Below are 16,092 nucleotides of genomic sequence, written 5' to 3' on the forward strand. Positions count from 1 at the left end.
GACCGCTCCTGTGCCCGCTGGTCCCTATCTTCCCAGCAGAGATGGGGTCTGTGGCTCTCCCTGCGTGGGGCTTTGTCGGAATCTGTTTTCACAAAATAATGTCAGTCTCTAGTTGCTCGTAGGACTGAAACATCTAGACCTCCCCCTAAGCAGCACTTTGTGGAGAAGCTTAACCTGCCGTTCAGTTATGGGTGCATGATTTGGAGGAAGTGAGGAGAACTACACAGAGTCCGATCTGAGATCATGTCATAGAGCTGAGAGAAGGAACAAGGTGACCAAGGCCTGGAACCCACCCTTTGGAACCAATTCTGAGCGGTTCCAGGGGTGAGTCATTCGATTTGCTCTTAACCCACAGTTGCGCTAGGGGGCAGTGGGGATGGTGGGCCTGTGGCCAGGACAGAGGTGGGTTTAACAAAACACTTCCTCTTGGCTGAGACCATCTTCCCCCGGGCTTGGATCTCCTTATCACAGAAGTGTATTTCTGTCTGAATTTTCAAGCATATGGAGGTTTCCCAATTACCTCTTTGGTACTGATGTCTAACTTCATTGCATTGAGCTCTGCAAACACACTTCGATGATTTTTATTTTTTGATATTCATTAAGAACCATCACATGGCCAATTTTTATAAATGCTTGGCAGTGCTTGAAAAGACTATGCTATGCAGTTGTGGGGTTCAGTATTCTGTATAAGTCTGTTAGGTAAAGACTGCTGATTGTGTGGTTCATATCTTCTAAAAATATATTTTTAAATCCATTGAATACTGAGACAGAGATTGTTGGATTCCTCTTTTCCTTGTAGTCCTGTCTATTTTTGTATTGAGTATTTGAAGTTGTCATTAGGCTTCATACAAATACAGAATTATGACACCTTCCTGATGAACTGAACCTTCTTTAAGAAATAATTTTGTGACATTCCTCTTAATCTCTAGGAATGTTGTTCTGTGATAAAATTTACCTGGTCTGTTATTGCTACAGCTCTCCCACCTTTCTTTTGCTTAATTTTGCATGTACATCATTTTCCATCATTTCTTTCAACTTCAGTAAGTCCTTATTATATTTTAGATGTGTACCTTATAAAAAACATGATGTTGGATTTTGAAAAACCCACTGACAATCTTTGTCTTTAATTTGGCCACTGGATCTATTCACATGGACTGTATTTACTGATTGGCTTAGGGTTTTTTTTAATTGAAGTATAATCAATGTACAATGTTATGTCAATTTCTGGTGTACCACATAATAGTTCAGTATATACATGCAGATATTTGTTTTCATATTCTTTTTCATTATGGGTCACTACAAGATAAATATAGTTCCTTGTGCTATACAGTATAAACTTGTTTGACTGGCTTAGGTTTTGAATCTGCCATCTTACCAAGTGCTCTCTGGTTTTCCCATCTGTCTTATGTTCCTTTTTTTACCCCCTCACTACATTTGGACTGAGTTGATTATTATTCCATTTTTTTTTTTTTTTTAGAGATTACAGCATGCATTCTGATCTCATCAAAGTCTAATATTAATCGATACTTTTATTGTCTTCATAGATACTGCAAAGACTTTGGGAATTCACTCCTGATTTTCATACCATTATGGTCACATATTTTTAACTATACACATACTTTTTAACTCAGCAGGTCACTATTACTGTTTAATAAAGTGAATGTTTAAATTTATCCAGATATTTGCCAACCTATTGTTCTTCACTCCTTTCTGCAAGTCTGGTCTTTGATGTGCCATCATTTTCCTTCTCCGTGAAGAACACCTTTTAGGATTCCCTCACTGGAGTGTTTGTCTGTCTGGATGGATAAGTTTTCATTCTTGAAGATGTTCTCCAACAGTATTTTTACTGGGTGTAGAATTCTAGGTTGACAGATATTTTCTTTCAGTGCTTTAAATATATTTTTCTATTTCTTTTAACTTTCCTGGTTTCTGTTGAGAGCTGTCCATCTGATTGGTGCTTCCTTGTAGGTAATCTGTCTCTTTTTTAATTTCACTGTTTCTAAGAGTTTTGCTCTGTCTTTGGGTTTCAGCGGTTTTATTCTGATGGGCTCAGGTATGGGTTTCTTTTTATTTGCCTCGCTTGGGGTTTGTAGGCAATTGAATGTGGGGTCTGATGTCTTTCATCAGTTTTGAAAAGTTCTCAGCCATCAAATACTGCTTCTGTCCCATTCTTTTCTCTCCTTCTGGGACTCCAGTTACATGTAAGTTAGGCTTTTCCACTGAATCCTCTCATTCTTTACCCTCTTCTTTATTCTCCATTCTTCTGTTTTCATGCGCTTTATTCTGAATATTTTCTTCTGCCCTTTTATTAACTCTCTTGTCATCTGTGTCTGATTCACTTTATAACTACTCATTGGGTTCTTAATTTCAGTTATTTTAGCGTTAGTTCTAGAATTTTCATTTTGTATCTTAAAAAATAACTTTCTGTTATTCAGTCTTGTTTTTCATCTTCACAAACAGAGTGAAGATAAATTTTTTTTAATCTGTGTCTGATAACTTCAATATTTGCCCACCCCCATTGGTCTGTTTCTATTAATTATTTCTGCTGCTTTTCCTTCATGTTGTTGTGTTTCCTCACGTACCTGGTTATATTCTACTGTGTGAAAAATTGTAATTATAGACAATTGCTTGTAGAAATAACTTGAGTCCTAGGATCACCTAGGATGAGGCATAATCTTTTTTTTTTTTGGTTGCTTCAGTCAGGTGCTTGGGACCACAACAGTCTGCCATCCTGTCAATCCAGTCTCAGTAACTGAGATGATTTGTATGTAGCTAAGTTGTAGACTTTGTTAGGTTCAGCTTATTTTGGCCACCTTTCCTTCTAATGGCTCTTGGGAAATTATTCCCCAAAGAAATAATCATACACACGAAATGTACATCCAAGATTCTCCATCTCAACATCACAATATTTGTGAAAATAAAAGTTTAGAAGCCTCCTATAATGGGATATAATGTTTAATTCTAAAATGATGTTTTAGGATAATGGTTATTATTTGGGAAAACACCTGCTATATAACATAAAGCAGAAAAAGCAGGATATAAAACTGTATATTAAATATGTTTCCAGTATTATAATACAAAGAAAAAGTTTTGAAAAACATCCTCCCCAAGATGTTAGCAGTGGTCATATCTAGAATTACACTTTGAGGTGATTTTTATTTTCTTCTTTATACTTTTTTTTTTTTTATGTCTTTCAGATTCTCTACAATGAATGTGTTTTATAATTAGGAAATAAAATCAAGTTAATACATTTTTTAAAAGAGTAGTTCACAGGAAAGCAATGCAATCACAGAGCAGATAGGCTGGAGTTTACAGGATCTGTCTGATTGCCTGGGAAAAACATTCAATATCAGTAAATCTTTTCCATTAAAAAAATCTTAATTAAGTTTCAAGTTGCATATGGTGCAGAGAACTGCTTATTGACAGCCTCTGTTCCTGGGGTGCCCAAGACATATAACAGAATGTACAAGACACACCCACAAATGTTCAGGACAAAAAGAAGACTAGAAATAAGATATGGAAAAAGAAAACATAGAATCTCCATGTTAGAAAGGCACCTAGAGGCCACCTAGGCCAGTCTTTTACCTTATAAGAATTCTCCCCTACAAAGAAAATGGTAGTTAATAGTTTGGTATTGCTGCATTTGACCTCTCAAGGTCATTACTTGGACTTCGTTAAATGCCTCAAGTGACAGGTTTCTTACTAACTTTTAAGGCAGTCATTTCCACCGTGGGATAGCTCCAACTGTGAGAAAGTTAGTGAGTTACTAGCCTCAAACAGGTAAGGGCATTTTAAGGTGAAGTTAATGAATGGTTGGAGGGGAGGTCCTGTTCAGCTCCAAGCCCCATGATTGGTAATTCAGTTCCCAGTCTTACCATTTGTGCAAAACGTTTCTGTTGGCACAACAGTGCTTGTGGTTAAGCTCCTTTTTTTGTTTAATAAACAGAGATGTGTGTTCTCAGAAAGTAATTTTAAGCTAAGGTTTTTTGGGAAATAAGCTGCATGTTTTGATCAACACTCAGCTGAGTTTTCTTTTCCAGTTCTGTCCACATGCAGCTAAAAAGGACCAGGCAGCTGAGTGAGAGATGGTTGGTTCTCTCTTCCCAGCATCTGACTTCTCTCCTCTGTGGCCTCCAGCCTCTTCTAGAACTTTCCTTTACTCACTTTTTCTCATCTCTCTGTCCAGGCTGCCCGTGGCCCCTGAGGGGCCAACACAACCAACCCTGAGCCAGGAGTCTTGGATTCTGGTGTTCTTGTGTAAGGTGATGTGACCTTGGCGGAAGTCACATCACCTTACTGATGATGTTACCCAGGAGATATGGCAGGTGGGTCTCTGGGAGGGGGACAGAGGGAGGAAAGTCCAGAGAAACGCTCCTTTCAATCCTACGGGGGAAGACCTTTGTCTGGGCTCCTCAGGACTCCCCAGAGGGGGTAAATTATCCCCAGAAGGGGTTCTGCTACATCCTCTGCCTACACAAAGGTTGTTAAGTCCTGTGAGAAACAAACTGGAAAGCTGCAGGGATAAAGCAAAAACCCTGTGTCAGGAGCCCTGTGTTCTGCGTGCAGTTCTGTCAGTAGCTGTGTGACCATAGGCCAATCCCTTCACCTCCCTGGGCCTGTTTCTTTCTCTCTAAAGTAAAGGGGTTGGATTAGATCTCTAAGTTCTTCCAGGGGCACAGTTCTATGACTCTGTGCTCAATATAGTATATTAAATGGAGAAAGAAGAGAAATGAGCTAGTAAAGTATTTTTTTAAAAAAGTAGACATAGAAATCATACTGGAAAGAAACTCTCTAATAGAATTTAGGGTAAATATTATCACAGAAAAGACAAATAACCAGGGAGGTGCTCCCCAGTGAAAAACTTGGAGATGCAATGGGTAAAATCCATGCTCGACAAACTTAGGAGTGTTCTGTCCTCTTCAGGATGAAACTTCTTTTTCCTAAATCGCACTTCCGGTCAGTCTGAGACTTGCATTGAAGACAGGAATCAAAGGGATGTAAAGTGGCTGTGCTCTGGGGAGAAGGGAAACAGAGAGCAAGCCCGGCGTTGAGCTGGAGGAAAGGGAGCCAGAGGCTCCATGATGGAGGGTCTCCCTAGGAACGAGGTGGCCGTGTGCTGAGCAGGGAAGTGGGCTGGGGTGGAGGGTGGAGAAGAGTGTAGGTGTTCCTGAGAGCCACCAGGTGGTGGTGGGGGGGGGGCCCTTTCTCAGGCCATGATCTAGAGGACAGAAAGATGTAGAATAGCAGTGAGGGTCAAAGTGACATTGGATGGCACCATTGTGCACTAAGAACCATCACAGGAGAAGGTCTGTGGCCAGGAGTGGGGATGTTCATGGCAGGGGATGGTCCTGGTTCTAGCACACATAATATTGTCCTCAGTGTGCTGATAACATAAACTCGTCAACTCATGAATGTTACTGTCCACAAGTTGCATCTGATTGTGTGTGAAGTTGAATATCATTCTTTCTTTTTGGCAACCTCAGATCATTCTCTTTCTGTCTCTAGTGCTTTATCCTTTAGAGCCCATTGTGAAGGCTCGTGGATGGTGGACTCAGTGTCTGGCCTCTGGTGGAGAAGGGCTAGGTAAGTGGTTGGTAAAATCAATTCTTTGAATGAAGGCAATTTGGCTGGAATTCAGTTCAGAAAAATTAGGCCTTGCTTTTAGAAAATCAAGTTGTTACTTTTGCAGCTTACCTTTTTTTTTTTTAATTTATGGCTTAAATTTCTTGCAAGCATGTTGGCTTGCTCTCCAGTTTTCCCTTTCCATTCTTTAAATTCTGATGATCTCCTGTAAACTGATCTTGTACAGCTGAGCATGTGGTATCATCCTAATCCTGGGTGCAAGGATTTGGGAACAAAGGAGGCCGTTTGTTTAAAGGAATGCCTACTTTGAAGAGGTCTAAGTGGTGTGCTTCCCTCTTCGGCTCTGCAAGAGCTGTTTCATAGAAAGTCTTCAGGGCAGGAAAGTGTTTTGCCAGAAACCAGCATGGACAAGTGTGGAGTGGCCGCAAACTGGCATCGGGCCCCAGACTTGTGTAAAGAATGGGGACAGTGGTATTGAACATCCAGTGTCAAAAGCAGCGTTCATTTGGATCCTATATGGAATTGATTCTGCTCTAAGAGGGTGGTTTCTCTCAAGACCTAATGCCAAATGTAAGTGTTAATGAGGGTCTTGAAAGTCTATTAAAATACATAGTATTTAATGATTAATAGGAGAATGACTTGCTTAGTGAAAAAGTCAGTGACACAAATAATTACAGAAATGCGAGCATACTGTCCGGCTTTGGTAAGTCATTTAGTCTCCCCATGCCTCCGCTCCAGCCAGTGGGTTGGACTGAATCTCTGTCTCTTTCAACGAGTGACTGGAAACCCTTTAGGGCCAGAGCCGAGCCTGGCTCCTCTCCCACTTTCTCCTCTCCCTTCGCGGTGGGGAGCCCCAGCACTGCTAGAGAGTTTCCGAGGTTTACTTTGGTTTTAGACTGACTTGGACTGCGGTTGTTCACATTTTCCCTCTTCCAGCTGTCTGTGACTCCTCAGTGCTGTGAAAAGTTACCTGTAAAATACAGCACTCAGTCAGGAAACTTCCAGAGAAATATAAGTGATATCTTTGTATGGTTCAAAGAGAGTGTCTCAAATGTACAGAATGGATGAGAAAAAGTGGATGTCGCCATTTTTTTAAATGTGCTGTGTAACCAGAGCTCACAGAGTTCTTTTGGCTTGTCAACTGTCCCTTCCCTTGAAAAATAAACGAAACCATCCTGTGACACTTCATTTTCTCATCACCTGCTACCCTGCCCTTCTTCCTTTCAACAGCCTGATAGTTTGAAAGAATTGTTGCTCCCTGTGGTCTCCTCACCAGCCACTGACTTCCTAACATCACAGTCTTTACTTTGAATTCTGCCCCTTTCATTCCACTGAAGTAGGTCCATCGGGGTCACCAGGAACCTCCATATGCTTCTCAGGCCTCCTCTTCCACAACCAACCCATGGTTCTTGAGACATTTTCTTCTCTTGAATTCTCTCCTTCAGATGATCCTTCTCCCGCTCTGTTTCTGGTCTGTCTCCTCTGTCCCGTCTTGAAACCTTGAATTCTCCCATGTTCAGACCTGACTTTATTGCTTCCCCTTTGTGACAGGCTGAATTGTGTCCCCCACCAAATTCTCATGTTGAAGTCCGCACCCCAGTCCCTCAGAATGTCACCTTATTTGGAAACAGGGTCTTTGCAGAGGTAATTAGTTAAGATGAGGCCACACTCATACTGCAGTAGGCTGGGCCCTTACTCCAATATGTGTGGTGTCCTTGTAAGAAGGAGAGATTTGGACATAGACACACACATGTGAAGTTGAAAGCAGAGATCAGGTGATGCTTCTACAAGGCAAAGAACCCCAGAGATTGCCAGCACACCACCAGAAGCTGGGTGAGAGGCATGGAACAGACTGTCTCTCACAGCCCTTAGAAGGAATCAACCCTGCTGACACCTTAATCTTAGGCTCTAGCCTCTGGAACAATTAGATGAGAAATTCTGTTGTTTAAACTACCCAGTTTGTGGTATTGGCAGCCTAATACACCCCTCTATCCCCTCCCCAGGCCAGTTCCAATGTTTTGGTCCACATGCCCCTTTATACTCTTAAAAATTAACAGCCCCAAAATATTCTGGCTTATGCGGACTCTATCTACTGATATTTACCACAATAGAAATTCAAACTGAGAAATTTAAAAAATCTTATATATAAGCTCATCTAAAATAATATGAAACCTGTTATAGGTTGATAAAAATATACATTTTAATGAAAATAACTGTATTTCCCAACAGAGTGGCATTGTTTTATTTTGCAAATCTCTTTAATGTCTGACAATGAAGGACAGCTGGATGCCTTTTGCATTTATGTTTGCATTCAATCTGTTGCTGTTGGTTATTTTTGTTTGAGTAGACGAAGAAAAGAAATTTGTCGTTTAAAAAGGGGGAAAATGTTTTATTAGCTTTTTCAGACAGTTGTGGATATTTTCCTTTGATACTACGCCAAAACTTAACAAGTAGTAAAATTTAAAAGCTTAGTTGCAGGAGATGGGGATAGCTCAGTGGTGAAGTGCATACTTAGCATGCATGAGGTCCTGGGTTCAATTCCTCATACCATCATTAAATAGATAAATAAATAAGTAAACCCAACTACCCCTCCCTGGCCAAAAAAAAAAAAAAGCTTAGTTGCAATGTGGAATTCGAAACCAAACCTTTTCATTAAAATCCACTGGCTAATCATGCACTTCTGATGAATCATTTGCCTGTCCACGATTTTATAACATTACACGTTGGTCATTTGAGAAATACTGGTTCACAGATCTTCCAAATGTTGTTATGTTTCATTATACAGTACACTAAGAGGAAGATCATATTTACAAATATCTCCACAGAAATATCCTCTTTAGAAAGGTTTTAGTATTAGAAAGCTGTCAAGTTCATGGTGGCAGGTAAGAGTTCTCTAAAATTGTAATTTTATCATCGGTCAGTTGTTTTCCTTTGAAGTGACAGCATGATTTGGATCACTTCTGAGAAAATGCCTGCCGAATGCCAAAGTCTGAATAACCTTAGCTGGTTAGCTGTTCTTTCAAGTAAAAAGTGGTATTCTGTGAGAATGGCAGCTAATTCAGCTTGCCACTCAAATAATTGCTTTTTTTTTTTTACTTCGTTATGCTGTTAGAATGATTTGTATGTACCTTCCATCTTGACACATGGGATACTGAAAATAAAAACCATTTCCTCTTTGGCCTGGACCACTGTGCCTGTCTCCTAACTGCTCTGCCCGAGATGACCCTTTCCCCTTCCCCCCAACCCACCCCATAATTAGAAATATGTTTTCAAAGATGTATCATTGGCGTGCACCCACAGCCTTCACACCTATCAAGGCCTTCTTATTGCTCTTAGGACAAAGACACCAGCTTTAATATGGTCTCATGGTCCTGAATTTCCTCATCCTGCCCACTGCCCCAGCCCCATCTCCCAGCCCTCCCTCCCTCCCTCTCCCCGCCCTGTGTACACTGGCTCCTCTCCCCACAGAAGCCTCCCCTGAGCCTGGGCTGGGTCTGGTTATGCAGCTCAGAGAGCGGTGCGCCCTCAGTCAGCGCACCCACCCCAGTTACCACACATTCGTCCTCGTGGTTATTTGATACTTTGATTACTGACACTAGAGTGGCTCAGCTCTGGAGCTGGAGTTCACGTCCTCTCTTTACCACTTATTAGCTGAGTAACCTCGAATAGGTCACCTCTCCCTGTCTCAGGTTCCTAATCTGTAAAACAAACAGTTGAACAAACAACAAGGATTCTAACATTACCTGTATCTTAGGGTTTTGTCTTAAATTAGCCCACAGTAAGCATCATCTGTGCCTTAGCCACTGATATGAGGATTATTATTATCATTTTTAGATTTTATTTATTATCTAATAAATTTAATTAATTAATTTTTTAGTGGAGGTACTGGGGATTGAACCCAGGACCTCATGCATGCTAAGCTGGAACACTACCACCCTCCCCCCATGAGGGTTATTATGTGTGACTCTGTGACACTTCACGGGACCAGGAGCTGTTTTGTCCGTGCTGTACCCCAAACACTAGTGCCCTCCCTGGCACACCGTCATTGTGCAACAAACATTTGTGAGATTATTTTCTTTTATCATCATTGAAAAATGTGGTTTTAATTGTTTAATTTTCTTCAAATTAATAAATGGACATGGATTTTAAAATCAAATAGTATGAAGGGTTTATAAAAAATAAAAATGCTGAAGTCTCCTGCTCCACTCCCTCTGCAATTAGTTCCCCAAGAACTACTTTCGACTGTTGTAACTTTTTCTTCTTGTGGTTACCTTCAGAATCTCCAGATAAGATGCTCACATTGCTGTTCTTGATTTGTCTGCTTAAGGCGTGATCTACTGACTTGTATCCAGGAGTCCCTCTTATGCCGGGTTTCACTGCCTGTGGTTGCAGTTGTCCTCAGTCAACTGCAGTCTGAAAAATTTAAATTGAAAATTCCACAAATAACTATTCCCTAAATTGTGTGCCGTCCTGAGGAGCGTGATGCAGTCTTGCGCTGTCCCCGCCTCGTCCCTCCTGGATGTGAGTCATTCCTTTCTCCAGCACTAAACTTAGTAGCCCTCTTAGTTATCCATCAGGTCGACCATCAGGGTATCCGAGGGCTTGCGTTCAAGGAACCCTTATTTTACCAGGTAATGGCCCCAAAGCTCAAGGGTAGTGGTGCCGGCAAGTTCCTCCTGTTGGGTGCTTACAAAGAAACAGTACATTTGTGAGAAATTCGGTTTTGACTGCCCAATTAGTGAAGAATCTCAACAGAATCTGGGCTTGAGGTAGTAAATTAAAGAAGTCACAAGGCTTGTTTATGTAAGTCTCTCTGCCTGAATTCCCTATTTCTGACGATAAAGGTGTCTTCCTACTTCTGAGGCACGGAGTATACCTTTCACATGGGAGATTTCTTTTCTGTTTTTAGGGAGACAGAAAGGAGGGTTAGAGTGTCCCTCTTGCACTGGCTGTTTTTAAAGTGACTTTAATTGAAAATAATCAGTATACCATTGAGGCACCTTTTTGGGGTACCCTACCCTGAGCCCCAACAGTTCCCTCCTCTGAAACATCTCTGGAAGTTTTACATATTAAAAGCTGAGCTGGTGACTGTGGAGAGAGAGAATGGATTATTAGTCTTCCATTTGTTTGAACCAACTGTTAATTTTGAAAACAAATCAGTTCATTTGAACAGTAGTATCTCATTTTAGGAGGCAAGCGGGCTCCCAAAGCCAGGCCTATGGTACAAGTAATCAGGTATTTAATACAAGGCGTTTCTATGGAAACAAAAGAAAAACAAAGGTTAATGGTTAGATCAAATTATAAACCAGTTTCTGAGCCCCAGGTTTAGAAGTCAGAGTCGAAGCATCTTTTGCAGTTTGATATGTCTCTGATGACGTCATTGGATATTTAGGTAAACTTTCTGAGTGGCTCACACAGTAACAGGCACAAGGATTGTTTAAATATGAGTTGTCCTGGCAATTTCTCTCAAATTTGTATCCAGTTGTCTACTTTCCGTTTTCAGGACTTCAGGAAAAGGGCAGTTGTAGTTTGAGAGTTTCTGAATTCTGGAGGGATCAGGTAGGGAGAAAAAAAATGTCTTGATTCTACGGAGGTATGCTGTAGAGGTATGCCTTACAGAGGTATAGTTTACCAAATTGCTGTAAGCCTTAGAAAAGAAAAAACAAAAAGATTGAAAAAAATAACATGTTAGACAAAAAGTCACAAAATTTATAATCATATTTATCAGCTCATTCAGTCCCATGTAATGAATTCTTGTTCTGCTTGAGTCCAGTTTTTCCATTAGTTCTGTTGGCCTTGCCTGATGATTGAGGGTGATGGGGACAGTGATAGTTCCAAAACGTTTGCAAGGTTTTTTTTAGGCTTTGTATGATTTGCCCAGTGAAGTGGGTGCCTTGATCACTGGAGATTGTGGAATGTGTATCCCAAGTGGAAAACACGTTTTCTAATAGTATTTTTCCCCCATTGTGAAGGCATCAGCTTGCAGCAAGTGAAGGTATTAACTCACCAAACAAACAAAGGGGCTTGCCAGGGAACTGGGAAGAACAAAGCGGCTGTCTTGGGTTTCCCATAGTCCTGACTGTTTGTTTAATTTATAGGAATTGTTTACCCAACTTTTTTTTTTTTGAAGTATAGTCAGTTACAATGTGTCAATTTCTGGTGTACAGCACAATTTCCTAGTCATGCATATACATACATATATTTGTTTTCATATTCTTCATTAAAGATTATTATAAGATATTGAATATATTTCCCTGTGTTACACAAAAGAAATCTGTTTTTTTTTTTTGTTTACCAATCTTAATTTCTCTGATGCAGGAGCAGACTGTTGCCATATTACAAGGACATCAGGATGGCAACAGTCTGGCTATGAGGGGTTAATTTTTTTTTTTTTTTGCAGAAGTAGAATTGACTTCATCCATATGTACCATAATCTTTGCAGATTCTGTTGCTGCTGTCTTTACGTGAAAGTCACCGAGGGCCTTTCACTGATACTCGAATTTGGTCCCTTTAGTGTGAGCCTCAATTTTGATGACAGATAATATTTTATGTCAGGAAATAGATTGCCAGGAATTTCATACAATTTTTGGAACACTTACAAAAATACCTATACAGGCACAACACAAAGAAGGCTTAATGTTACTTCTTATTTGGTAAAGCTTCCCATGTAATTTAATATATCAAATATGCCTAATTGGTTTAACAGCTCTCTTTTTATAAGGAGAGAGAAATATCTCAAAGTGAGCTGTAAGCCAAAAGACTTTACCTAGAATTTGAACTTTGGGAAGTCTATCAATAATATCAAAAAAAAATTTTTTTTAATTGAGGTATAGTTAGATTACAATGTTATGTTGATTTCTGATCTACAGCATAGTGATTCAGTTATACATATATATATTCCTTTTCATATTCTTTTTCATTATAGGCCTTTATAAAGTATTAAATATAGTTCCCTGTTCTATACAGTAAGACCTTGCTGTTCATCTATTTTATATACAGTAGTTAGTATCTGCAAATCCCAAACTTCCAATTTATTCCTCCCCCCACTCCCCCCTCTGGTGACTATAAGTTTGTTTTCTGTGTCTGTGAGTCTGTCTCTATTTTATAAATAAGTTCATTTGTGTCCTTTTTTTAGATTCCACATATAAGTGATATCATAAGATATTTGTCTTTCTCTATCTGACTTATTTCACTTAGTATGATAATCTCTAGGTCCATCCATGTTGCTGCAAATGGTGATATTTTCTTCTTTTTTATGGCTAAGTAGTATTCCATTATATAAATATATCATGTCTTCTTTATCTAGTCATCTGTTGATGTACATTTAGGTTGTTTCCATGTCTTGGCTGCTGTGAACATTGGGTGGATGTGTCTTTTTGGGTTAGAGTTTCCTCTGGATATATGCCCAGGAGTGGGATCAAAAAGGTTTTAAAACACTCAGTTAAATAGGTCAGTGTGAAACAATGTTTAATTATTTATTTAACCAAAATAACAATTGAAAATTTCAAATATAGAAGGCTATATAGTTTTGAGCAAAACCCAGCTCTTTTAATATTGAGAGGACTAGTTTTACTCAAGTAGTTAAAGACTGAATGAAGACTACACAAAGCATAAGTGACCACTTTGAAAAGATACAAGATCTCTTTTCCCCTTTATTTCTAGACAGACGTCTCAAAGGGAAAGAGAAACTCTTTACAATCTGTCAGTATCAAGAGCAGACCAATAGGGAAAAATTTTTTTTTGTCCTTTTAACAGAGAGAAATCTAAATTCTAATCTGACCAGCTTATTTTTTATATTAAAACTCATTTACTTAATTAAGCTTACTTCAATCTTATCCAGTTCTGACCACACGTAACATTCCTTTTTAAAGATATCCTCTGTCTTTCAGTAAACCTTTAACAACGTTCTGTGTCCATTTTAACTTGTCCCTTATTTTATTTCTCATTTAGAAATAAACAGCTTTAGGACAAAATCTCTGTATTTTCCTTAACAAAAAACATACCCATTCCTTATACCTTTTCTTCTTAGATTTTATGCTTCAGCATTTCATCTTATTTGGAAATGATCTTGACATTTAATGAATTCTCATTTAATTTAGCAAAACTCTAAGATTTTAATTTATCAAAAGATTTGGGGAAATTATTTTTAGGTGGACCTACCATAAAACAATTATTTTTAAAGAGTTTACCTAAAAACTCTTATCTCATTTATATCTATTTCACTAATTATGAAAATATCATCATACCAAGTTATTTTTCTTGCTGACAAATTTCACAACAGAGATAACATGAGATTACTGACTTGGAGTAAATCTAGATACAATGAAAGAATTATATTTAATTTTGATGACTCTAAGGATATGTCTATATTAATTAAACCAACAAATGTAAGCTAGCTTTAATACTGAATATTTTCCTAGATCACATGAGCCTGAAAAGCATTTGGGTTACTTTCTGTTACATTTCTGAGGAGATATATATATATATATATATATATATATACACACACACACACGCACACACACACACACACATATGTGCTTTTTTGTTTAAGCCAATTAAATAGTGCTCTTTTTACAAACTAATTTTGGCGATATCATCCAGAGGTAATATAGAGACAGACAGAACCAGAGATCTCATAGTTTTCATTTTAAAATCTTAGTGATGAATTGGATACAGCACAAAATTCACTAGTTTGTAAGTAACAGTGGGAATAAATTAGATTACTCACTCAGACGGCTGAAGTCTTATTTCTGGAGAAGACTTTAAAGATCCATCTTTGCCCTTGGCAAGCAATTTTAAGGAGGCTCTTTGGGCAAGAGACTCCTTTTAGCAGTTTGTGTTTAAAAAGCCTCTCTCCTTCTTCTTCTTCTTTTCTTTATTTTTAAGTTTTAGGTTTTATTGATTGAGGCAAGGCTGCAGTCTCGGGCAATGAGGGCTGTGTTTACATTTCAAAGAAATAAGATTTATAATTTTATGGGATGGAGAAAGAAAATGTATCTATCATTATAAGTCTTAGGGTAAGTATTTTTTTAAGTACAGGACAGTTTTGCTCTAATATCCTGACCTTTTATAATACCTACAATCATTTTGAGAGGAATAGACGAGGCCTCGGGGATGGTGAAGACAGGTGGGTCTTGACTTGTTTTTAGTTGTTGTATTTCTGGTTTTGTTGAGATTTGCAAGACAGAAACAGTTCTTAGTTCTTGAATACTGTCTTCTAGCTGATTTATTTTCTGATTATTTGTAGGAAGGCCTGAGGAATTGCTGAGGTGATAGGGCAGATTTTCCCCCTTGTCCAGTGGGCTTATTTTTAAAAGGGGCTACCAGGACATGGGAGTCAAGGAGGAAAAGGAGGAAGGGGGTCCGGTGGAGGACAAGGGAGGCGGATCAGTCAGATAGAAAAAATATGAGTTTGGAAAGAGGTGGGTAAAAGGATGGAGTAGATGCAGAATTTTTCAAGTTTAGAGACAGTGAGTCAACTTTTCATATAGAGCTTGGAGGGAGGCAATTTTCTCATTGTTAGATTTAGAGGCCTCTAGACACTAATTAAAATGTGCTTCCTGTTATTTGTCTGGATCTGGAACATTTGCAGTCATGCATGAAAATAGACTAATTTGGGAACTTTGCAAGTTCCCCATTTTGGCCAATAGAATTTAAGTCATTCCAGGTTACATGAACCCATTTAGATAAGTCGTTACAAGATGAGGGTCCACAGATGTTAAACATAAAGCTAGCAGGGATTCCTAAGGTTGAGAGTGGGATCATCTTTCTTTGACTTTTCTCTATAAGAACTTCCCATTATTCTGAATATGCACCAAAACCTGGAACCCAAATCTCAAGATGGAAAAATAAACGAACAAATAAACAAAAAAATCACTGTACTCTCAAAGAGTGTTGACACTAAGAAAACTCCAAGTATATTCACAATTTTAGAAAGAGAGACATGACTGAAATAAAAAAAGTGTTTATTTGGGGTTTGTTAGGACTATAGCTCAGGAGACACAAATTCAAGAAGCACTTGAATTGTGTTCTGTGGGACTACAAAATAGGGGAGACTTAAAGGCAAAAAAGGCAAGGTTATGGTTAGTTACGTGATTTGTTTATCTAGATTTATAATTGCAGCTGGCAAGAAGTAAGGGTCCCTGTTAAGTAGGATTGGTTGGGGTGGAAAATGGTTGCATAGACCATAAGTTTGCTGGTTTTGGCGGGTGTTGTTCTGAACACGGCTGGTGGTGTCCTTGAATCTGGTACAGTTCAAAGAAAGTTCAAGTTCTCAGTGGTGTCAGACCAGATCCTCAGTGGTCACCCATCTCCATTTTTGTATGCATGAACTGTGATCACTCCATTATAATTTCAACTTGCCATCAATACTATGTATACAGTTTCATAAAATACTTTTTCATCAACACATGTACCAAGAACAGATTTCCTTATTAGTAGGATGCTTTTGGTGCTGTTTTAATAGCTGCACTGTATTCTATCACATAGCTGTGCCATAATTTATTT

The 16,092-nt window shown here is 38.9% G+C and overlaps 1 protein-coding gene across 4 annotated transcripts in view; it reads left to right on the top strand.

Moving 5' to 3' along the window:
* Window positions 1-16,092, top strand: part of ATP6V0A4 (ATPase H+ transporting V0 subunit a4) — a 70,101-nt gene that overhangs the window by 4,247 nt on the left and 49,762 nt on the right. Inside the window, exons 2-3 of one of the 4 annotated variants that reach the window (XM_031455449.2) lie at window positions 4,187-4,325; window positions 5,506-5,583. The exons of the other annotated variants lie outside the window; for them this stretch is intronic. The gene's annotated coding sequence lies outside the window, so the exon portion shown is untranslated. The remainder of the gene's footprint in view (window positions 1-4,186; window positions 4,326-5,505; window positions 5,584-16,092) is intronic. 4 annotated transcript variants of the gene reach the window in all.

This window comes from Camelus dromedarius, chromosome 7 (assembly GCF_036321535.1).
Source record: "Camelus dromedarius isolate mCamDro1 chromosome 7, mCamDro1.pat, whole genome shotgun sequence".
In the NCBI taxonomy this organism is placed as follows: Eukaryota; Metazoa; Chordata; class Mammalia; order Artiodactyla; family Camelidae; genus Camelus; species Camelus dromedarius.